The sequence below is a fragment of the Centroberyx affinis genome, unplaced genomic scaffold, assembly GCF_046629955.1.
Source record: "Centroberyx affinis isolate AG114_WGS23_722 - 3 ecotype Tasmania unplaced genomic scaffold, CSIRO-AGI_Caff_v1 ptg003570l_1, whole genome shotgun sequence".
Lineage (NCBI taxonomy): Eukaryota > Metazoa > Chordata > Actinopteri > Beryciformes > Berycidae > Centroberyx > Centroberyx affinis.
This window is the reverse complement of record NW_027281500.1, coordinates 47,643-73,391: the sequence shown is the minus strand read 5'-3', so window position 1 is coordinate 73,391 and position 25,749 is coordinate 47,643. Positions and strand designations below refer to the sequence as shown.

Below are 25,749 nucleotides of genomic sequence, written 5' to 3'. Positions count from 1 at the left end.
AATGTTTATTACAGATTTATTACTAGAAAAACCTGACACAGTGCTGAGCTGCATCTCAAATTAATCTTCAACCCTGGTCCTTCAGAGCTTGTGTCGAAGACTTAGTTCTCACTAACCGATTAATGTACCACAAACAAACAGTCATAATTCCTATAGTGTGTGTGTGTGTGTTTGTGTGTGTGTGTGGTCAGGTTTTTGAGCAGCTATTTGAAAGAGGCAACAGTAAGGATAAGTGTCATGGAAGTGTGTCACTTTATAGCCAATAAATAAATCTTAAATAAAGTGATATAAGTATATTATTACATTATCGGCTCCAGTTATTACATTTTCATGATTTTTTTTTTTATAAACCCAGCTAATAATGTAATAACCAGCCAATAATGTAATAACTTATTACATTATGCGCAAAAAGTTATTACATTATTGGTTCAGAAAATGTATTACATTATTGGCCAGTTATTACATTATTGACTTTTATTACATTAAGAACAGAACAATTCATACGTTATTGGCAGTTATTACATTAATGGTAGTTACATTATTGGCTGCTACAGACCCCGAGAGTAAATACACTTATAATGTGGCCAGCATTTTGTCACTGGTAAGTAGTACCAGTAATTATCTTTTTATTCTTGTAAGATAACCTTATGTGTTTAAATGCTACCATGCTGTCCTAACATTAGGCTGCTACTAAGCTAACATTACTGAGCCAGTTCCTCTCTATAAAACAGATGAGTTGTGTTCATGTGTGGCTCTCAGGATAGTTTGCTCTGTATTGACTGTCAGTCCAGGGTGTAAAAGTAATGAGAAATCTCACTGACTTGTTAGCTAACATAAGATAGTTAACTTAGCAACAATCCATTTTAATAACCAATATCACGTCAGCGTCACTCAAACTTATAGTCTGAAAAGCATAGCTGTATTTCAGATTTTTAAATATTAAGTGAAATTATTCAAGGTCAATTAATTATCTTACCTGGTGATTAGTAGTGGTAAATGTCAAAGTATTTCACTTCAGGTCACTGTGTGGGATAATTTATCCAGCTTTATTGAAGTAATGAAAAAGGACATTGATGGAGGCCAATTAAGTTCATTTTTTCAATGTACATTTCCCTCTCTGTTGGAGGCAGTGTGCTGAAATAATTCTTTGACAGACTTGTCCACTCGGAAACAGGAAAAATCTTGTCAGGCTGTCCATATCTGAAAAGATTTCCTCCCGATCGCCGCTTTTGCCGGTTTGTTGGGCATATCTAGTGACCCATGGGTGTTAGGGCCACTTGGAGTGTGTTTTGCACTCAATCTTTCTCTGAAGTCAATGCCATGCCAAATTAGATAGCAGTGTACATCTGTGTGTGTGTGAGAGAGAGATGGTTGTGTTTATGCATGATATCTTTGCTCTGTACATTGCACTGATCTGCATTTGCAAGACTGGATGCTCAAAACAAAAATTCTGACAGCAGCAAGGAGCTAATAAGGCTGCTGCTGTATTGCCATGGATATTTTCTCACATATCTCTTCTTGTTCCAAGTGTTATAAATGAATGATTATGGTGCCTTAGTGTCACGTACACAACAAATCTTTCCAGTGTTGCAGCACATTTTATGGCATAAAAAAACAGTATTCTGCTTAGACTGCCGTTCAAATGTCATTGCAGATAGAAGATCCATCTACAACTGCAAATGCACCAAGGAAGCATTGGTAACACTTTGTATGACGTATGTAGGCAAGGCAAGGCAAGGCAGCTTTATTTGTATAGCACATTTCATACACTGGGGCAATTCAAAGTGCTTTACAGGGTGATAAAAATACAGTAAAGGTAAAAAGTGCAAAAATACAGACAAGAAAGGAAAGAAGACAAGTATGTAGGACATTATAAGTGTAGCTATAACACACTAATAATATAATGTCTTATGACACTATAAGCACCTGTAGTCATTTACCTGGTACCTAAGCTTCAGCATAAGATAGGGAGAAATTATAAGTATATCAGTGAGGAAATGCTAATAAATGTTCTCCCTGTTAAAGCTGTAGCAAATAAATAAAACAGTGTTAAAAATGAATAAAAGTAAATAAAATTGGTGCTGTGTAAATATATTCAATGTATACCTTATTATAGCTAGGGATGTAGTGGAGGTTAAGCCCACGCATGCAGCTCAGAGTCTCAGTCAGCGGCTCTTTTGTCTCTCAGGATGAGAGTGAGTTGCTATGGTTACGGGGACGCTCTGTGTCTCTGTCGCTCTGAAACTTTCTCGCGATTCACAATAAAAGGTTTTTAGGTTAGTGTGCCTCAATGCTGAAATCTAATATAACAGAATTTTACATTTTTGGTTAACATTATACAGGGTGGCTGTTTCTTGACTTAATCCAAGAGGTTAGGTGGTGTAGAAATGCAGGAAATTTGTTTTAAATTACTATGTTTTTCTTTAATGTTTGTCTAATGTGTTTTACTCTACTTGATGCTGCGGTTAACTGATGCTGTGGAAATTAAAGAGAGGGGAAAGGAAAACTGAAGACTTTGTTCTCTGGTGGATGACATTTTTCTTTAGACAGTATCAGTCGCAGGACAAAACACATTTGTGTTTACATACTTGCATAACTTTTCCTCTGAAGACAGTAATAAGGTCATAAGTAAGTGTTAACTACATTATTAAGTATTCCAAAAGTAATCCAAAGTATTTAGAATACGTTACTTAACTTGAGTAATCTAATGGAATACGTTACAAATTACATTTTAGGGCATGTATTCAGTAATCTGTAGTAGAATACGTTTTAAAAGTAACCCTCCCAACACTGCTAGTTGCTGTAACGCCATAATTTCCCTTCAGGGATGAATAAAGTACCTATCTATCTATCTCTCTCTGCCAAATGGAAAATTGTAATTGTAGTATTTGCAGTATTTCTATTGTATATCATCCTTTCTTTCAGTATTAGTATAGTACAGTAGTTCCAGTAGTAGTATAGTACATAGTAAAACAAGAGCTGTTTTACAAGCAACAGTAAAATAAGCAAATTATCTACAGTAGCCTATGCATATTTTATACTAACAACCAAAGATCCATATAACACAAAGGCTCACTGCAGTATTGACCGCTGCTCTTAGTGTTTTCTTTGGTCAGTGGGACAGAATCTGCTGTTTTGGTGACTTATTCACTTTTGGGACGTGTCTTCATTGTTTTCAGAGCTTGATTGCTCTTAAAACTGTGGCCTTTTCCAACCATCTGCCAGCTGTGGCATTGATAAGGCAATTTGGGCTACCATGACACTTCAACTTAATGTCAATATTAATAGCCAGTTGTAGATCAATTACTCTTTAAAACATGCATTTGAGTTTTGAGCCAACATGCAAAAGCAAGATACAACTGAAAAGTCTGTGATGCTCTGTAGGATCTGCTGCAGACCCTGATCTGGCATCTGTTTCTCTTTCAGTAGTTATTCATGAATCTGAGTCATGGATCATGAATATAGAGATAGTTCAATTTATAATTCAATGTTACTGAAGATGAAATTGAGGACTTTAACTGTTGGTTCCACTTGATGCTTACTGTCAGAATGACATCACAATGAGCTGCTCTGCACAGGGATACACAGGCTCATCTGTACAGGCAGACTCAGGTGAGCCTTATGAGGTCACAATGACACATGAAGCTGAACATTCCATGGATTTGCCAGTAAATACCAGCGTTGAGGCTTCGGTCGGTCACATGGCTCCTGAGACTCACAGAGAACCTCAACACAGCGGAAACCGAACCTTCAACACTTCTTCTACAGAACCTCAAGGAATCTGACCGTCTTGATGACGGTAAGTAAAGACTTTAACTTTCTCTAATTAATATTAGGAAATATTATCAATGTAAAATATTAGAAATGTGGAGAAATGTGGGGAAGTGCACCTGTTCTCTAGCTCTCTGATAACTGAATTTAATTGGAGAAAATGGAATGGAAAATGGAAATGAGTGTAATTATCTGTCCAAAGTAAGCCAGACTGTTCAGGGTGATTTAGTGCACCAGTGCATGCTTGGTACCCATTTTAAGTTTGTGTTGGCCCAGTATTGGTTATCCAATCTTTAAGCCACCTTGATTCTCAGGTTTAACTGTTCTACAAGTCCCGTGCTGCATGTCAGTCATAGCTTTGTTAGCACAGAACTTGAGTAGATATAATGTAGTCTGACCCCCCGACGCCGGCGTGACGGAAGTTACTAATGAATGATATTTAATTACTTTATAACTATTCATAACATCAATATTTAGTGAAATATATCTTAGATGGATGTATTCTTTCTGGAAAAGTGGCCTATATTCCATTGCAGCTTGCTTTTTTTTTAAACAAACGTCTGACAAACGATTCCACTTGATTGTATTCCACAAAACTTGGGTTTGAAAAATCCATATCCCTTTAGGCCTCAAGAAAATCCGATTGAAAAGTTTCAATATAGCCGTTAATATTTTATATAATTAGTTGAAGCAGCCGGACAGACTCGGTGTTAGCAAGCTACATTGGCTGTGCTTTCTTCTGCCTTGTGTTCCTCCCCTATATGACAGTGTAGAAACCCATTGGCTTAGTCTGTGATAGACAAGCTGGTCTGGAACAAGCAGCCAAAACCACGGGTGAATTTTGAAGCCAGTAAGGAAGTGGCTGAAAGCTGCAGTTCCTCTAATGTCCGCTAGAGGCCGGCTCCAAAAATACTCCAAATCCCGCCCAACTCCATTCATGTCAATGGGACCACAGCTCAACTTCTCACTCAAAATATAAAGTCAATACATTTTTTTGACAAGAGATTATGGTCTCAGTAGCTAATTTCACTTCTTATGTGTCCGTATGGCGATTTTCAAAATTGCATCATTAACGGGATATAACGGTTATAATAGAGTTGTTTTCCGAGTGATTGTCAGGTCGCTGCGGCACTGTGGGCTTAAAACTTGATTTCAGACACACACACACACACACACACACACACACACACACAATGTAGCCCTCATTCCAAGTCTGCGTGAGTGCAGATTGACTCAATTTCTGATAGATTTACTTTACACTGGTCATTTTTAGCTGGGTATACACAAAATCCTCATAGGCTAACGTGGGCTATTGGTGTATATTTGCTTATACACTTGACTAATAATTTACTATCACATACAGTAATATAGCAATAGTATCTGCTGGTGTGTAGCTATGGTAATGCTAAGGTGGCACACAAATACAGAATGGGTAGGACTGCCCAAAAATGTGGTAAAGACAAGCAGCAGAGAGATCTAGCTCACCTATACTTGACCAGACTGAATAAAACAGCAGATCAGATTGCTGCAGATATTTCCCACCCTCTTAACCATGAGTTTGGGGCTCTACCATCTGGTTCAGGTTCAGAGGTCCACAGTCTAAAACAATAGAATCAGGAACTCATTTATCCCTTCAGCCGTCACTCAGTTAAACAGGCAGTGGAGACAAGATGGAGCCATAAAAACAGCTAGCCAATTAAATGTAGGCTACTCCAGTTCTACTTCTTTTTTCTTTGTTTTCTTTAAGTTTGCTTGTTTTTACTTTTTTCTTTACTACTTGTAAACCATTTGTAGTTAAATATGCTGCTGCATTATGAGGTGTGCACTTAGTATGCACTTTATCTGGATAAGTACATATTGTATTATATGTGCTGTATAGCATGTATTTTATCATGCTATGTGCATGTTGACAACAAAGCACTGAAACTCTGAAACTGTAATAGTATTATTAATACTGCACAGTATGCTTTTTTATCGTAAAAAAGGCGATTCCACTTTTACCGTGTGATATGAGTGTGTGCTGAATGTTGAAAGAAGTGCTGTCTGCAGTTTAAGCTGCAAAACAAATTGCCTCAATGAGGACATTAAAGTTTTCTATTCTATAGATACATTTGTGAGACATGGAGATTAAATGAAATGACAATTAGCCATTATTCTTCTTCTCTTCCAGACGCTCATACTGAGCAAAGAGTCCCTCAGGAGGGTCCTGAAAGGGGCCCTCTCTCAGGACGACACACGCCGATACAGCTGCCGGGAAGAACGCCGGCTAGTCTGGAGTCGGCTGCTCAGTTTGATCAGCAAGGTCAAGGTCATCAACACAGAGCTGCGCTTCACTGACAATCCCAAAGAGGCCACACTGCATCTGAATGTGGAGAACGCACTCTGGATGCTGTCGACTGATTATATGACCATAATGGATATGCTGGAATACGCAAAACCATCCAACTCCAGGTCGGCACTTTGGAGTAGCTTGTTTGTTGCTGTGCCTTCCCGTGCCCCCCAGCAATCCCGTACCTCCCGGGCCTCCCGTGCCCCCCAGACCTCCGGTACCACCCAGGCCTCTGGGACCTCCCAGGCCTCAGGGACCTCCAAGGCCTCCGGCACCTCCCAGGCCTCCGGGACCTCTCAGGCCACAGGTACCCTCCAGGCCTCCCGGACCTCTCAGGCCTCCGGGACCTCTCAGGCCTCCAGGACTTCTCAGGCCTCTGGCACCCCCCAGGCCTGTGGTACCACCCAGCCCTCCCACACAGCCTCTGTCCAAAGAGACATGAGTGCCACGGCTGTGGCACTGGAGGCTGCTGTTATGGAGCTCAGTGGGAAATCCTCTCAGGCCTCTGGAACCTCCCAGGCCTCCGGTACCTCCCAGGCCTCCGGTACCCCCCAGGTCTCTGGGACCTCTCAGGCCTCCGGGACCTCCCAGGCCTCCGGGACCTCTCAGGCCTCCGGCACCCCCCAGGCCTCCGGTACCACCCAGCCCTCCGGGACCTCCCAGGCCTCTGGTACCACCCAGCCCTCCCACACAGCCTCTGTCCAAAGGGACATGAGTGCCACGGCTGTGGCACTGGAGGCTGCTGTTATGGAGCTCAGTGGGAAATCCTCTCAGGTCTCTGGGACCTCCCAGGCCTCCGGTACCTCCCAGGGCTCTGGGACCCCCCAGGCCTCTGGGACCTCTCAGGCCTCTGGGACCTCTCAGGCCTCCGGTACCTCCCAGGGCTCTGGGACCTCCCTGGCCTCCGGGACCTCTCAGGCCTCCGGGACCTCCCAGGCCTCCGGTACCACCCAGCCCTCCCACACAGCCTCTGTCCAAAGAGACATGAGTGCCACGGCTGTGGCACTGGAGGCTGCTGTTATGGAGCTCAGTGGGAAATCCTCTCAGGCCTCTGGGACCTTCCAGGCCTCCGGTACCTCCCAGGCCTCCGGTACCCTCCAGGTCTCTGGGACCTCTCAGGCCTCCGGGACCTCTCAGGCCTCCGGGACTTCTCAGGCCTCTGGCACCCCCCAGACCTCCGGTACCACCCAGCCCTCCCACACAGCCTCTGTCCAAAGAGACATGAGTGCCACGGCTGTGGCACTGGAGGCTGCTGTTATGGAGCTCAGTGGGAAATCCTCTCAGGCCTCTGGGACCTCCCAGGCCTCCGGTACCTCCCAGGCCTCTGGGACCTCTCAGGCCTCCGGTACCTCCCAGGGCTCTGGGACCTCCCAGGCCTCCGGGACCTCTCAGGCCTCCGGCACCCCCCAGGCCTCCGGTACCACCCAGCCCTCCGGGACCTCCCAGGCCTCTGGTACCACCCAGCCCTCCCACACAGCCTCTGTCCAAAGGGACATGAGTGCCACGGCTGTGGCACTGGAGGCTGCTGTTATGGGGCTCAGTGGGAAATCCTCTCAGGTCTCTGGGACCTCCCAGGCCTCCGGTACCTCCCAGGGCTCTGGGACCCCCCAGGCCTCTGGGACCTCTCAGGCCTCTGGGACCTCTCAGGCCTCCGGTACCTCCCAGGGCTCTGGGACCTCCCTGGCCTCTGGGACCTCTCAGGCCTCCGGGACCTCCCAGCCCTCCCACACAGCCTCTGTCCAAAGGGACATGAGTGCCACGGCTGTGGCACTGGAGGCTGCTGTTATGGAGTTCAGTGGGAAATCCTGTAGTGTGCCGGCTCCAGCTGACTCAGCCACTGAATGTTCAGCTGACATTGTTGTGGTTGCAGATGAAGAGCCATCCCTCACTGAGTTGGCAAACACACTCAGGATTACCATTGAAAGAGCTGAGGCCGCCATGGCTTTGATGGAGACAAAGTCAGTCATGACCTCAGACAACTTTGCCCCAGATGATGAGGTGGCAGATGCCACCAACTTGGCCACAAACTGCCTTGGCAAAACCAAGGCAGTTCAGTCGGACGACAGCCAAGTGATAAAGCCAAGGGCTGAAAAAGAGATGGGTAGCAGAAGATCTTCCAGAGGACTCTGGAAAACCCACTCCAAGAGGGCGAAAAAAGAGAATGGCAGCAGAGGATTTTCTGGAGGACTCTGGAAAACCCACTGCAAGAGGACCAAGACTTGCATCGAACAGGAGGACGATGATTCAGACTCCACTGATGAAACCCACAGCTTCTCAAAGAAGAAGAAAGGTGTCAGGAGATTTTTCAGAGGCCTCTGGAAAATTCTGACCTGCACCACTGACATTGAACAGGAAGACGACCATGATGAGGTTTACTTTGCCGCAGACTTCGCTTGGAACGTCACAGTTCAAGCCCCCAGCCAGAGGGCCAAACCAAAGATGTCCACCAAACAGGACGAGGACGCTGCTTCTGCCTTCTGTGATCAAACCCGCAGCAAGTGGGCAAAAAAGAGGAAGGGCAACAGAGGAGTTTCTGGAGGACTCTGGAAAACCCACAGCAAGAGGGCGAAGACTTGCATTGAACAGGAGGATGATGATAATTCAGACTCCAATGATGGAACCCACAGCTTCTCAAAGAAGATGAAAGGTGTCAGGAGATTTTTCAGAGGCGTCTGGAAAACTCTGACCTGCACAACCGATATCAAACAGGAGGACGACCACGCTGAAGTTTACTTCGCTGAAGACTTCGCTTGGAACGTCACTATTCAAGCCCCCGGCCGGAGGAATTAAACAAAGACGTCCATCAAACATGAAGAGGACGATGCTTCTGCCTAAGCCACGGAAAGAAGAATAAGGGTGTCAGGATTTTTCTGGACTTTTCTGTCCTTCATGCCTGACCCTGAACAGTAGACCACTATGCTGAGGTCACTGTTCAAGCCCACAGCCAGAGGGATTAAACAGGCATCAAACAAGAAGAGGATGATAAGACCTACAGTGGAGATTAACATCGTAGAATCATACCTACCTCCATCTGTTCCTCTTCAAAATAAAATCAATTCACTTCAATTCAATATACATATTACTTTGCTGATTATTTATTATTTTATATATTGTTTTTTTTATATGTTTAATTTACAACCTAGTGCACTATGATGGATCAATGAGACATCATCTTGAAAAAGTGATAATACAGTAATACAGCATTGATCTTTACTCCCAAATATAATATAATCAGTGTTGGGAGGGTTACTTTTAAAATGTATTCCACTACAGATTACTGAATACATGCCCTAAAATGTAATTTGTAACGTATTCCATTAGATTACTCAAGTTAAGTAACGTATTCTAAATACTTTGGATTACTTTTGGAATACTTCAAAATCGTCTTGCTGAGCCCGTTTGTCTGGGTCACTCTGAATGTAGTTCACACTTACTTATGACCTTATTACTGTCTTCAGAGGAAAAGTTATGCAAGTATGTAAACACAAATGTGTTTTGTCCTGCGACTGATACTGTCTAAAGAAAAATGGCATCCACCAGAGAACAAAGTCTTCAGTTTTCCTTTCCCCTCTCTTTAATTTCCACAGCATCAGTTAACCGCAGCAACAAGTAGAGTAAAACACATTAGACAAACATTAAAGAAAAAAAATAGTCATTTAAAACTAATTTCCTGCATTTCTACACCACCTAACCTCTTGGATTAAGTCAAGAAACAGCCACCCTGTATAATGTTAACCAAAAATGTAAAATTCTGTTATATTAGATTTCAGCATTGAGGTGCTTACATTCACGATTTTGCATAGGCATACTAACCTAAAAACCTGTTATTGTGAATCGCGAGAAAGTTTCAGATCGACAGACACAGAGCGTCCCCGTAACCATAGCAACTCCCTCTCATCCTGCCTGAGAGGAGAGGGAGAGACAGAAGAGCCGCTGACTGAGACTCTGAGCAGCATGCATGGGAATAAATTACAATATAATACATTTGTGTTTATTTCTCGCTATTCAGATGGTCTGAATAACTCTCTGCTGCTCGGTGCTGCTCTGTCTCCTCTGTCCTTTAACTCCATGTTTGGAAGTAAAATGTTCTTTATATTTCCATGTCAAAAACACATTCCTGAGAGTGTCCTGCTGTCAGTGTCTCTTTTCGCGTCGTGACGTTATCGGTTATGAATTTGTTTTTCACTGCGTGAGAAAATGGATTGTGAAGGTGCCGGATCGTCCCGGCCCACTTTAACCCCTGTTTGTAAGTCAAATGTTCTTTAGCCTACTACAGAACAGAAAATCTGAGTTTTAGTTAATTGTACTGTATTCGGTATCTACTGCATTTTGGGGCTGTAACAGGTTTGGTTACTTTGATCATATCTGTAAATACTAGAGTGAAACAGACTTATATTCTGTTTTATCAAGGGCTAAGAAAGTTTTATCAACAAGTGCTGTTTTTTCCATTGTTTTGCACTGGCCTGCACACCCTAAAAAATATTAAAATGGAAAGTAACTTGTACTTTGAGTAATTTATTAACTGTAATTTAGTAATTGTACTTTTACTTGAGTATAGATTTTCAGTACTCTACCCGCAACTGCTCATCACATTGGAGGGGTCAGGCGTTTTTTTTTTTTATTATTTATTAAAACTCGCTTGTGTTAATAACGGGATTCGTAAACAGTAACAGTTTTTAGTCAGACATTTCTAACTGCTCAACACTCTAACATGAGTTAAGGTGATGCAGAGCAGAGACCGCCATGTTGCTGCTGGACACACTGTCACAAGTCCTGTCCGACCTAATCCATCATATTAGTGATCAGATATCAGCAGGTTGGGGAGTAACGGAATACATGTAACGGCGTTACGTATTTAAAACACAAAATATGAGTAACTGTATTCAGTTACAGTTACAGTTTAAATTGGTGGTATTCTGAATACAGTTACTGTCTTTAAAAATAGATTACTTGAAGGGATTACTTTATTTGTTTGTTTTGTTTTATTTGCTCTAAAATTCATGAGGCACGCATTTCCCATAAACAGATTTAAAAAATGTGCAACAAGTTGTGTGCGCACGGTGCAGCTGCCACACCACAAGACAACAGCAATGTGGAGGAGACACACACATAGGTGTCATTTACACTGGGGATGCTGGGGACATGTCCCCACCACTGTTTGAAATGGTCCATTTTGTCCTCATCACTTTTTAAAAGCATTAACATTACATTATGAGTCAAACCAACAAACATGCATTTCTATCTTTTGTTGCACAAACAAGGAAACATAAGTTATTTCAACTAAGCACCTTAGTTGTCAACTAAATCACTTATTTTCTAACAGGACTGAGTGGAATGCATTCATAAACAAGAAATCACTTTAAAAAAAAATATATAGTATTTATTTTGACCTCAACAACTCAACACAAATGTTTTTGTTTTTTTCCAAATCAGAGATTCTTAACAACATGCAGAAAAATGCCAAATCTTAAAAGATTTTTTCAAATTGAGAATCCTCTCCTCCAGGATCACAGCAAAGTTAACGGCGTCCTTGGCGAGCAGGTCTTGTTCACCTCCAGGCTCTTTAGTGATGAAGAGTAGGCCAACGTCCACTCCCTTCACAGCTTCCTCCTCTGAATCAGTAGCCTAAAGATCATTATGTATTAAATTATTGTGTGTGTACCATTTTCCAAACTTCATCATGTAAAGACTCTGGCACAACAAGGACAGCATTATGATATATCCTCAAATTAACACCAAATGACTTTGAAGGAGAGCGATATGATACATTTTTATATTAACACAGAGACTAGAGTTAAAACCCTTTAACGAGGAGAGAAAACACATGTCCCTTTTTCATGAGAAAATAAATAGTTGTAAGACACAGAGTCTATATGTCTTTTTTTTATCACTGTCCCTCATTGTATTGTGTAATGGCCGTTACATCCATTGGGTGACAGCGCAAAAAACAAAGTCCACCACAAGACTGTAAAAAAACAAAAGTCGACTGGTGCCGCTCCATGGTCTAAAACATCCCTCATCTTAACATGGAGTGTGAATGAATGAATGACTGACTGAATTTGTAGGTAAACAAAATATTTTCAATTTCTAGACAGTTGATCACATGTACCATCAAGTTATAGGTAAATGTCATGTAGATGTCATGTAAAAACATATTTGCTGTAAAGCTGCCTGATTAGGGTATAAAAGCTAGCGCTGTAACTATATAAACAATGGCTGACTTAGTTACTGTTCTATGTAATGTTAGCAACATTTACTGAGTTAAAAATATTAATTCTGTATAGTCAATGATAAGTTATCCTAATCGCCTGATTAGCCAACAGAGAAAATAGAAACTGGAGAGGGTTTTTGTGGTCCTTGAAACTCAGTTTTAAAGAGTGACTACACACATGGTCATTTTGGTGCTCTAGTGGTTGATATATTGCCCCACACCAGTCTGTGATGTCAGAGTACCTTTTTTTTTCTAGACAGAAGTATACTGACATCACAGATTGGGGTGGGGCAGATTGTGGAGCAGGGTGAAAATATCAACCAATAGAGTACCAAAATGACCGTGTGTAGTTAATCTCCACAGTGCGTGTGCCGTGGCTGTTCACTGTGTTTTACTCACTACCATTCAGGAACCTGCTGATTTTATTTTCTAGTCATATTATGCTTCAGTAAACCAGAAATATTAACATTTTACCTTTAAGAAAAAATAAATTCCATATGCATTTCTTAGTGTGCCCTTCAAAAGTGTTATGTGTAACGCACCTCTCAGACTTTGTGAAGTTGGAGGGATCCTTTCTCAGGTAGTGAGGCAGTCCAAGCAACACTGCAGCTCTGCTCTTCTGGTTGGAAGTCTATAACACAGAAGAACAGTAAAGGAAGACGCACTGTGTCCCAACTGTGGCAATCAAGACCTGAAGATGGAATGTAAGCATGCTTGTGTAGGTTATTTTTGACAGGATAAGTAACAATAAGGTAAATAACAAAATACACAGGAGAAAAACACCTCAAACAAACTAAAGTCTGTCTGTCACTGCTCTAGCCGCGCTGTAAACACAGCTGGTGGACCTAAGCATCCGCAACCAGAACGTGATTTGAGCACCGATTGAGAATACACACGCAACTGAGCCAGCAGACATTTGTTAGTTTCTGATAATCACAAGGTAACATCGCCCCACGCTTACAAGTGATGTCACAACTTCAATCTCTGTTCAGTGGTGAGAAAGAATTTGATTAAGATCAGACTATCCTTACTTGAACATCAAGGGACTGAAGCAGACTGTGAAGCTTGGTCCTGCTGCTGGCTCACACTCTGTACAACTCCAGCAGTGTTGGAAAATACTTGTCAAGTCCATCTAAGAAAGACTGGTGGAGATCAACAGAAACCAGAACTCTGCAGCAATCTGCAAAGAGAACAAGAAACTTCATCCAACAGGGGACAGGACAGACTGCTCCAGACCACTCAATATGACCTCCAGCCCTGTAAAGAAAACAAGTCAATGTCAGATTGATATCTCCATATCTTGTGTAATTTCAGTCAAATCCACAATGTCATCCACAGCAAATACAGAATTACTGTTAATAAACTAAATTCAGCCTTTTAACAAATAAACCATCACTGACTAATATCATGCAGGGATAGACAATAAGTGAGAGCATTTTATCTTAATATCATCATAGATTAATTTAAACATCAATGCACTGACAAAGAGTGAAGCTTTGTAATGCAGCAGTAAACACATTGTTTTATATTATATCCATGTTAAGCTATCTGTTGATAAGCTTGCTAGATAAACAGTGGCTCTGTCCCAAATGGAAGAAAACATATTTTTGGTAGCATTTCTTGGTAGGAAGTGAAACTTTTCACGTTTTAGATTGTCTCAAATGTATAGGATCCATAGAAAGCATCCTTTCAAGGGACCTCATTTTAGCCAATTTTGAGGGAAGCATGCCATGGTTCCTTTAGCAACTCTGATGTCCCATAAAATATTGCGACCCTGGGGGAAGAATTCATATTCTTCACTGTAGTGCAGTCAGTTGTTTCTAGAAAATTAATAAAATCGCAGCAGATGTTTTCCTCGTTGCCCCGGACTGGTTAACGTTCCCCAGCTGGTTACCGGTCAGTAAAAAATCGGTAACTTAATCAGTGAGGGGCAAGGAGGAAAATGTTCTGAACACAAATCAATGAGGAAAGAATTCTGTAGTTAGCTAGCTAGCTATAAATAATATGAGGATTTGGCAACAATTTTAACATTAGGTAGGATGGCATTGCATGTTGTAACTTACAAAAATATTTACCTGAAATGATTTGCTCTGTCTTGCTGTCCTCTCAAACTGCAATGATCCTTTTTTCTGGATGATGCATGTGGAGCAGGAGGGTATGTCCGTGTGGGCGTGTGTGGGTTGTCCAAGGCAGTTTTGCAGGGGCTACTACTCACACTTAATTGAGTCAACTCAGCAATTTAAGTTACCTGGACAGTTCTGATTTGACTGATGAGTTGACCACATTAAAACTTAAAATTTCAAGTAGGCCCAATGTTTTAGTCATTTTTAGTTGAACTGACTAAGGAAAAAGAATTGAGGTAACTAAAAGCCCAAATTCGTTTTTACAGTGCACCTAAACTCAGTTTACCTTGTATTTGGGAAATAGGGTTTACCCATCTTTTTTTCATGACTACCTACATTTACAGAGAAATGTCAGAGTTTATTCACTGTTGATCAAAGTTGGGGTATACCTCTTTTATTTGATACACTACTATTTATAACGTAATCACACTGCTAATAGCACGTAGCTATAGGTTGTTTGTTAGCAAGCTAGCTATTTAACTAGCCTCTATCTACCTTAAAATGGTAAAGTTTAGAACAAACATAGACTAGTAATATATTACAATTAATTAGCTAACTTGAAAATAAAAAACTCATGCGCTACTAAACCCTAAGTAGCAAGATAAATTAGAAGTCATGAAGGAGATGAAAACACTCAGGTGTAGGCTACGGTTCTTTTTTCTCTCTCGTCAATACTTCCGGCTTCTCCTGGTCCGCAGCTGCATGCCACTCACTATCCGTCGAAGTCTCCACAATTCACAAAGGAAATCTAGAATGACAGAAATCTATGACAGTTCTTCAAAACCATTTTAATACATTGGCTGTACTCTTGTCCAACTGCTCATGATTTTTTCAAAAAGTGTTTTCTCAATTTAAAAATGGCCGTAAGTGCCAACACATTCCAAATGCACAGCTGGTTGGCTGGCGGCACCACACTTGCCAACCTTGAGGCCTCAAAAATAGGGAGGATTTTGAAACCAAAGCGGGGGCTCTGCGGCTCCTCTCCCCGAAAAATTTGAGTTTCAGAGACTTTGTGTGGAAGAAAATTTAACATACATGTATGAACTGTGACCCTTGTTCCATAACTTTCTGTGACTGAGGTCTTGTTATCAGAGTGGCTCCTGGATCTGTTCTAATGTCAGCACACTCTGTACATCCTTAGAAGATACGGTGCATAAAAGACTGGTCTTTCTATTCCTCTTGGAAGAAGTGTATGTAGCCTATGAGCTGTGTGCATCTCTTCCTCTCATGAGACTCCTATTAATAAATAAACATCGAACAAAAAGTTCGGAACTTTGTGTTTGGTAGATTATTTCTCTGTTGTAACAATGCTTCTTCTTGCAATGCATTTTATACCGTTGGAAAGCCTGTTTATTTCCCTTTTAAATGGTGCCTCATTTGTAAGGAACATGCATTTGTGGGATGAGCAGCACAGCTAAGTATGTGGGTTGCGCTCATGTAAAATTTGCCAAATCTTCTCTGCCAATGCCAAACAGCTTATTCTGCTGTTGCTATTGACTCTTGTTTGGTGTTGTTTGGTGGATTGGATGATTGAAGTCTATCAGTAACAAGGAAGAAACAAGACATATTGGCAATTTTACAATTTATTCATTGAACAGTCAGGAGCCTCAGTAGCGGGTGGAAGAACCATACACAGCCACAACAGCCTGGCACCTCCTCCTCATGCTGGTCACCAGCCTGGTCACACACTGCTGTGGGATGGCATTCCACTCCTCAACCAGGATTTGTCGCAAGTCAGCCAACGTGGTTGTGTCGGTCACTCTAGCACGAACAGCACGCCCAAGCTGATCCCATAAGTGTTCAATTGGGTTGAGGTCAGGACTGTTGGCAGGCCATTCCATTCTCTCTACTCCCAAATTCTGGAGGTAGTCTCTGATAAACCCCGCTCTGTGGGGGCGAGCGTTGTCATCTTGGAGGATGGAGTTCGGTCCCAGACTGTGGCGATATGGGATTGCCACCGGTTGCAGAATCTCATCTCGATATCTCTCTGCATTGAGATTGCCTCCAATGATGACAAGCCTCGTTTTTCCAGTGATGGAGATGCCGCCCCACACCATCACACTGCCTCCACCAAAAGGTGTTACTCTATCGGTGCAGCAATCAGCATAGCGTTCTCCCCGTCTTCTCCACACTTTGACCCTACGATCCAACTTCCGTAGGCAGAATCTGGACTCATCGCTGAACATAACGTTCCTCCACATGTTCAGGTTCCAGTGCAGGTGCCAATCAGGTACCTGATTGTCAGCACCTGGGGGTACCGGAAGCTCAAAACAAGAGTCAATAGCAACAGCAGAATAAGCTGTTTGGCATTGGCAGAGAAGATTTGGCAAATTTTTCATGAGCGCAACCCACATACTCAGCTGTGCTGCTCATTCCACAAATGCATGTTCCTTACAAATGAGGCACCTTTTAAAAGGGAAATAAACAGGCTTTCGAACGGTATAAAATGTATTGCCAAGAAGCATTGTTACAACAGAGAAATAATCTACCAAACACAAAGTTCCGAACTTTTTGTTCGATGTTTATATATTCAAATTAGACGAACCTTTGACTCAAGAACTTTTTCCTCAACAAATTGCCGTTGTCGGCAGGATCCCAACAAAGCAAACACGGGTAAGTACAATTTTTTATTCGTCTTGCCCGGGCACTGCTTGACGGGATCCAAAAGAACTGGTCACTAGAGTGAACACCTATGTGGGGGCGCCCCTCGACATTCTAAGAAACTCGACCAGAGCTGGGAGCTCGGTGGGCTAGAATGATAGATGTAAGCCTTGTCTAGTATCGGTCCATTGGAGGACAGCCGCTTTGACCTAAATCTCAGATTACGTCTGCTGGAAGCAGTGAGATTTGATATGAATGAATATCTGATCAAGAAAAATTAAAAGGAAAGAGTCGATTTAGGCAGGAGGATATATATATAGAGAGTAAAGAGAAACTATTAAGGAGAAATACACATATGGGTTCACTCACAAAGTGCAATTGGAAATAAGAAAACGAGTCAAAAAGAGGTTTCGCATTGAATATATACACCCTCCCTTTGCATGCAAATAAAGTATGAACTTAATGCATGAAAAATGACATAACTTATCCTATGTGAAAAGCACTGTTAACTTTTCTGTTTTAAGCTCTTACACCTTTCAGATTGAAAAGAAGGAGAGGAGAGTGGGGTTATCAGTAAGTGAACAACCACAGCTGCGAATTGTAAGTCTCATCTTTTGATTGTTTTCTTCTAATTAGAATAAGAACAATAAGACCATTCTCTCATTGCCCTGGGCTGGAATGGTGCCTGGCAGGGAGTGAGAGTTACCTTGACATTTTCTTAAAGATAAAGACAAAACTTTCTGAGAAGGCATTTTCAAAGTGCACAGGAGTTTGTATGTGAGAATATACTTGATACATGTGCGGTGTTCATCTTGTTGAATAATTCTGTTGAGGACTGACGAGTGAGTTCTTAATGATGTCTTGATGCAATAATGTTTTCACTTTTTCTAAAAGACGCAATGTTTTAATGCTGTATTCAATGCAATGTTTTGATGCTGGATTTGATGCAATGTTTAGTGCTGTATTTACTGCTTGCTTTTGGCGCTGTGTTATGTGGCTGAGTTCCAAGCTATGATTTATGCTGGGGGGTTAGCGTAAAGTTTTCAAAACTAGATTTAAAAGGAATCTTTAAACTGTGTTCTACTGTTGAGTTCTTGAGACCAGTCGATAAAATTCTTTTGATTGACATAGGCTAATAGTTGGTGTGTCGGTATAGTCTCAAAATGGGAAAGGGACAGTCAAAGTTAAAGCAGGATTGGAAGTTGGAGTTGCCAAAGGCTGAGAGACAGAGAGCAAAAGATATCCTGAAGACCCACCGAAAAGAACAAATTCTTGTTTACCCACCAGGGTCACCAGCAGATATTGTAAGCAAAGAATTGGGACAGAATTACGTGATCCCATTCACACATGACTTAAACAAAGGCACAAAAGGCTTGTGGCCAATCAAAGGGTCTTTTGCCCCAGAAAAGCTAGAATTTATGGAAGCTGTGACAGCTCAATCAAAACAGTTGGGCTGGGACCATGATTATGTACAAGCATGTGTTGAAGGATGGAGAAAAATAGCAAAAAAAACATCCTGTCTCAAAGCCTAATGCGACCACAACTCCAAAAGTTTCTGAGGTGAAAAAGGGGGAACAAACAGTAGAGACAAAAAAGGAAAAGGAAGATAGTAAGACTATTGGGCCAGAAATGATTGAAATGATCGACAAAATTGTTCACAACACAAAACTAGAATCACTGTCTCATATAGTGTCTGCTCTAGGGGTGAGAAATGCAGAGGTTACTAAGGTACAAGACAAATATCCAGGCAATCTTGGTAAACAGGCATCTGTAATATTGCATATCTGGGTGCGGAAACAGAACAAAGCAACCCCTGAAAGCCTTTTGAGACGTTTGAGAAATGATGGAATAAATTGTGACCGGTTCTCCGAGAGGCCAACAGTAGAAGTAAGCAGTGTCAATCTATTTCCCCAGAAATGCGTAGAAACACCAGTAGTGTCTGATGATCTTATAGACATACTTGCATACACTGAAGCTGTGAGGCAGAACAATCAGCGAAGGTCAGCCCAGGCAAACAGACAGAGTCAAAGTGATAGCGGGGAAGACAGGCCAGCGGGGGACATTGCTGGGGGCGGAACTCAGGCGGAGCAACAGAGTCGATTAGACCAACCTAAAATCAGAGGGGCAGGGCCTAGCCGCACAACAAAAACATGAGGAAGCGCTTGTAATGCAAACTCCTAAATTAATGGTAGAAGACACTCCAATTCTAAAACCATGGACTCCAATGGAGTTACGCCAAATGCTAAATGATGCTCCAAATCCACTGACTAGGCCAACAGCATTTCATGGTTGGTTATACCAGACAGCCGAACTCTATAATGTCCTGATCCCTGATGTACGTCAACTGTTGTCCTTGGCTTACAAACTAGAATGGAGAACTGTGGAGGGAAATTTTGTTTTTCCTCCTGGGATAGGTAATGGGGATTGGGTGCAAGCGTCAGATGGAGATAACCTCACCAGGGAAGAATGGATAGCAGGGCCATACCTAGTTTCTTTAAAAGACAGTGCTAGGAATATTGGAGATTTTAGCAAAGTCACAACTTGCATACAGGGAAAACAGGAAGATACCGTACAGTTTTTGCAGAGATTTGGGACAGTGTGGGAAAACGGTGCAGGTATAAGCCAGAACAAACAGAACATAGCCAATTAACAATCCAAATGCTGATGAACTGTTTGCGTTCTGAAGTAGCGGCCGCCTATAAATTATCACATAAAACGTGGCAAAATGAAGACTTCAACACAACAATAACCTACATTGCCAACATGTGTAGGGATGGCATTTTCAATAAGGGATGTAAACCTGGGGTACTACAGACCATGGTTCAGCAACCATGGGCTGCTGCGAATCAAAACACCAGACATAACGCACCGAACAGATCGTTCCAAAACAATAAGAGAAAGGACAAGTGCAGAGCGTGTGGTAAGTTTGGGCACTGGGCGAGGGACTGTAGGTCTAAAAATAGACAGCAGCAGCAACAGCAGTTTCACTCACTGCCGGCCTTGCCTCCTCCCCCGCCTCCTCCAACTCAGACCTAGGGGGGCCACGGAGAGATCACTAACACCTGTGTGACTCAAGCAGGCAGAATCAAATTGTCAAATTCCCCACAAGAAGATCCTACATTACCAGTACAATATCATGAAAAAGAGTTAGTATGCTGGTTGATAGTGGAGCTACAATTTCTACAGTAAAACAGAAAGAGAATGTGTGTATTCTGGGGAGAGAACACATGGCAACTGTAGGGGTATCTGGTGTACCTTTAGTTGAACCCATGTCACTATCCACTGTGGCTGGTGTGGGAACAGCTCATCATGTTGAACAGGATTTTTTTATTTCATCCAATTCACCTGTAAATTTATTGGGACGAGATGCTTTGTGTGAACTCAATGCTGTCATTTATTGTACTCCCGATGGCTTATATCTGGACTTGCCAGAGGATAAAATGTTACAAGCCGTGCAGATGTTAAACGATAACTCTGACATGTATTATTGGCCATTGAAATCTGATGTTTTGCAGGGCCTTTTGGATTTCCAGAAGGTTCTGGCAATTTCCAAACACTCTCCTGTACTGGGGGCTCAGATTACAGGAATTAAGCAATTTTTTGAGTTTCAGTGTTCTGCTCTGTATAATTCCAGCCGTGTTTCAGCTGACCATACAGCCCAATTTGAAACAGCATTGCACAAAACGCTAAAAATCTTGCATCCCACTGATTTCTATTTCGGACCTGAAGGCTGTGCTGGGAGTGTGGCTCTGTCTGCAGAGCTACACACGTTATGTTACATGTCTGATTCTGTGCCATGTGTTCCAATTGCAGTTTGTCCCCATCATGAGCCCCAGGAGTTGGGACCAATGATTAAACGTTCACAGACACTCATTAGCACCCTATGTGGCCAATTGGAGTTTGGGACACTTTATTCATTGGGTCAACGCTGTTACAAGCTTACATTACCTCCCCAGTCACACTTAAATTCGGAACTTCTTCATGTGTCACCAGTACCATCACCTCGTTTTAAACCTCAATTGGTGCTTTCTAAAGTCCCTGAAGAATTGTGGGCCAAACACAGTAATCATGTGGGTTTTGTAAAATCAGCACCACCTCATAAAGTTACATTGCGAGCCGGTGTTCAGATGCCGTGTCAAAAAAAAAAAACAGTATAACTTACCTCACAAGACTGTGCTAGGAATCAAACCTGTAATAGACTCTTTGCTAGCACAGGGGTTCCTTGTGGAGACTGTAAGTCCATGTAACACACCAATTCCCCCAATTCCAAAGCCTGGCAGACCAGATGTTTGGAGTTTTGTGCAAGATTAAAAAAAAAAGGTAAATGACGTGGTCATTGACATGACACCCATAGTGGCAGATACTAACACCATTTTGATTTCTTTGCCGGTGGATTCTAAATTTTATACTGTGGTGGATCTATGCTCTGCTTTCTTCTCTATTCTGTTGCATTCAGAAAGCCGATATTTTTTTGCGTTTACATTTCAAAACAGACAATACACCTGGACAAGACTCCCCCAGGGTTACACTGAGAGTCCTGCTGTGTATGCGGCCGCTGTCAGGCATGACTTAGAACATCTACAGCTCCCTGGAGGAAGTGCATTGTTGCAGTATGCGGACGATCTACTGATAGCCTCTCCCACCAAAGAGGCTTGTGAAACTGACTCTATCATCCTCTTGAACTGTCTTGCAGAGAAAGGTCATCAGGCTTCGCTGGCTAAGTTGCAGTTTTGTTTACCCACTGTTTCATATCTGGGACGTGTTGAGCCGGGGACAGAGGCTGCTGTCTCCTGAAAGGGTAAAGGTTCTGTGTTCACTCCCGCCCCTGACACGAAGACAAGTATGTTGTCATTTCTGGGAATGACAAATTACTGCAGACAGTCGTTTCGATTCCACTCTTCACGTGTCCACACACAAAGACCAGCCAGAGAGAATCCAGTGGTCCCCTGAGATGAATGAGGCCTTTAACGTTCTGAAACAGGCGCTCATCGCTGCTCCAGCTCTGGGACTACCAGACTACAACCTGCCTTTCCATCTACATGTTCATGAACGGGATGGGTTTGCTACGGGGATTCTCACTCAGAAACATGGCACAAACTACAGGCCGGTAGCATACTACTCAGTTAAACTCTGCGTGTATATTGGCTAAAGGTAAATCTGCTACTATATACACTGACTCTAGGTACGCTTTTGGAGCAGCACATGACTTTGGTATGTTATGGAAAATGAGAGGGTTTGTAACTTCTTCAGGGAAACCAATACAACACGGTACGTTAATTCATAATCTGCTTGATGCAATTTTGTTGCCGACCCAATTGGCAATAGTAAAATGTGAGGCTCACACAGGTGCTTCTGATCCAGTTTCAAAGGGTAATGTGAGGGGGGACGCTGCTGCTAAACAAGCCGCACTTTCAGCCACTTCGGTGTTAAAACAACTTTCTCAAACTACTCCTCCCCTGCTGCCCATCCCTTCTTTAAATGATGTAGCTGGTGCCCAATCCAGTGCTGATGACAAAGAAAAGGAGTTATGGATTAGGAAAGGTTGCAGTTTAAACAAGGAGTCTAGCTTGTGGCTCCACGCTGATGGTAGGGTTGTGTGTCCCCGTTTTCTCCTCCATGTGTTGGCCAGGGTTGCCCATGGACCCACACATGTAGGAAAAGGGGGGATGAATCATATCCTTCAGTCTCAATGGGTTGCACCAGGAATGACAGCAGCAACTCAGTCTGTAGTATCACGTTGTATGATCTGTCTATAAAATAACAGGGGCAAGCCCACTATTGACACCCCACAGAGCTACCCTGATATGGACAGAAGAGGTTATGAGGGACTACATACTCTCTCTGACTAACATTTTGAGAAAACATCACTTGCAGGTTTCCTCTAGGTTACCGGAACCCGGGGAAGAACCAACACATCCTTTCCAGCCAGGAGACTTTGTTCTTGTAAAAACACTAAATAAAGTCACTCTCTCCCCTAAGTGGAAAGGACCGTACCAGGTGCTGTTGACCACCAGGACGGCAGTAAAGGTGGAAGGCAAAGCTGAGTGGATTCACGCCACACGTTGCCGCAGAGCACCATGCACCGGTTCGGGGCCAGCAGAGGGAACTGCAGCGCAATCATCTGTTGCCTCCTCTTAGGGATCCTCAGCGCAGGAGTGATTCTCATCCTCTTTGAGGAAGAACTCAGGGGAAAAGGTTCTCCAGACCAACAACCAACGATAAACTCAACGACGGTGCCGGAAAACACTCAGGGCTCCAACTACAGGCTGAACAAGCAAGAAAGAGTCTGTCGTTCAACTCCAGACAACACTATCTCATCTCAAACAAATGCTAATGGGGTTCCATATACTAATATGTACATAAAATTGATGCATGATTTTGCTTACACCATCAAAAGGTCTAACTGTTATGTTTGTGCTCATATTCCACATACTTCAGGAGAGGGGATGCCTTTGATTCCCAGCCCACTGTCAGGACCAGACATGGTAGGTTGGGTGTTGGCAATGCAAAAGAGTCCTTATTCCGGAGGTCAGATTGACTGTACAGAATTCAGACAGTATCAGAAAATTACTGAAGTAACCCCTACTGATTATTGTGACCATAATGTGCGAAATGTTAATTTCACTGACTTAGCTCTCCGGAGAAATAGTTTCCCTTCATTACAATCACCAGTGCTGACTCTACACCCTTCTTACGTGCCAACAGGGCAATACTGTATTTCTCGGTATAGGCAAGGAGAAACATCCCAAATTTTCCTAGGTAACAGCACATGCGACTATTACATTCCATCTAGTTGTGGCACGTATGAGAGTATTCCTAAGTGGTGTCCTCAAATGCGGGTGCCATACTTACAGAGAATAGTTATCAATTCAACCTTAAAATCTGATCCCTCTAAGCCTGCAATGTCCAATACTTCCACTGGTGGAGTATGTCACTTAATTGGTCAAGAGTGTTGTACTTACATACCAGATTCCTCTGATAATGTTACGCATGTGGTCCATCACCTAAATTCTCTGTTGAAAGACATGAAGGCGCATGATTCTCCCAGTTCAGCGGGTTGGGACCTCATTGATTGGCTCAAACTAACTCTCGGTCCCAAACTGTGGCTGATATTTCAGCCCCTAATCATAGGTTTTGTGGTCCTGGTCAGTCTGGTGGTGGTTATCAAATGTAGTATCTCTCTCCTGTTGTCTCTAATGAAGAAACCAGCTCGTCAATTTGTTGTTCAGAATGTTCAGCACTCCTCTACTGTCAGTAGTGGGGACGTTTCTGTGGTTACAGGTACGAGTTCAGAGATGGACTGGGCTCCATTTTATCATGATGACTCTGATTCAGATGCTGAAGATGCTCTGGAATGATGACCATACTACTGAAGTTTAACTGTGTATACTGACCACGACAGGCCAGTGCGATGCAGGAAGAATCGAAACCACTCTGCATCAATGTGCTAGCACCTCTTCAGATGTGGTGGCCCTCTACTGAGTGTAAAGCTCATGGGTTGAAGACGACGTGCCTTTATAGTATTCCTTCTGTTTATGAATTCTATCTATATTATTCATATTGATTGAGGCTTGCTCTCTAACTCTTAGAAGTAATGTTTTCCTCACTGTTTAAGTGATGCGTATATAGAGTAGGATGCATCTTAATTGCTTTAACATAACTTAACTCAACACTTAACTTTGGTGTTGACAAAAGTGTTTTCAGTATAACTTTGATTTGATGTTCTTAATGTGATTTGGATTTTATTTTGCTTCTTGATTTGAGTGTTACAAGAATCGTGTTGATAATGATATTATGATGTGTGTGGGTTGAAGTATTATGTTATCATTTTATAATGTGTGATTTAAATTTTCATTCTGAATGTATAATTTCAGAAGATTGGCAAAATATAACATTTGGGTTTTTCTCCTCTGTATGTATGTTTGAGGTTTTACCTAAATGTTTGTAATTTTGAAAATAGAGTAGCTTGCCGCATGAGGTCTTCTACCCTTCTCATGTCCAGTGTGAGGGGGATGTTTGGCCTTATGCTGGTCACGTGACTTAGGACCTCTGTCCGAGGAATTATAAATTCTTGGTAATTTGTGATCAGTTCGTTTGGGACTGGCGGACAGAACTCCTAGGGCATGTGGGAGGTTAGTTAAATTTTAACTTTATATTATTGATTTTATAATCAACAAGGGGGGACTGTGGAAGAAAATTTAACTGGGTCTGAGTATAAATATATCCAGACTGCGCACATTACCTTTATATCATATTTTTATACCCAGTCTGGGTATAAATATAAAGCATGCGTGGATACTCTGTGTTTAATGTCAGTTGATCTGCAGTATGAGAGCAATGTAACTGTCTCATAAGTGAGAAGGGTCCTGCCACCGCTATTGGGGCTATGATGTAATAAATAACTGCATGCTGGGAATTTTCACAAAGATACACAAAGATAAGGAGAGTCGTCAAACTATGAGAAATAATGTTGAAATAATAAAAAGATATTAAAAGTATACAACATGATGTGAGCAAAATTAGACAGAATAAAGTTATTCTTAAACACATGTTGCTAGTTTTGTTTTTAACATGCATCAAAACCTTCAAAGCAAAGAAAAACACATTGTTGGTCATAAAGCTCTATAATACAGTATAAACATGGAGTTACACTGCCCTTTAAGGCCATGGTGTGTCAGAAGTTTTCTAACAGGGGGTGTTATAAAACATTACCA

General features: G+C 42.3%; 1 long non-coding RNA gene across 1 annotated transcript; it reads right to left on the bottom strand.

Annotated features, from left to right (window-relative positions):
- Positions 1–11,571: 11,571 nt before the first annotated feature.
- Positions 11,572–14,615, bottom strand: LOC139661643 (uncharacterized). Its single transcript, XR_011696602.1, has 4 exons — positions 14,387–14,615; positions 13,343–13,568; positions 12,854–12,942; positions 11,572–11,725 (listed from the first exon to the last, which is right to left on the bottom strand). It is a non-coding gene; the product is annotated as an uncharacterized lncRNA (long non-coding RNA).
- Positions 14,616–25,749: the final 11,134 nt, after the last annotated feature.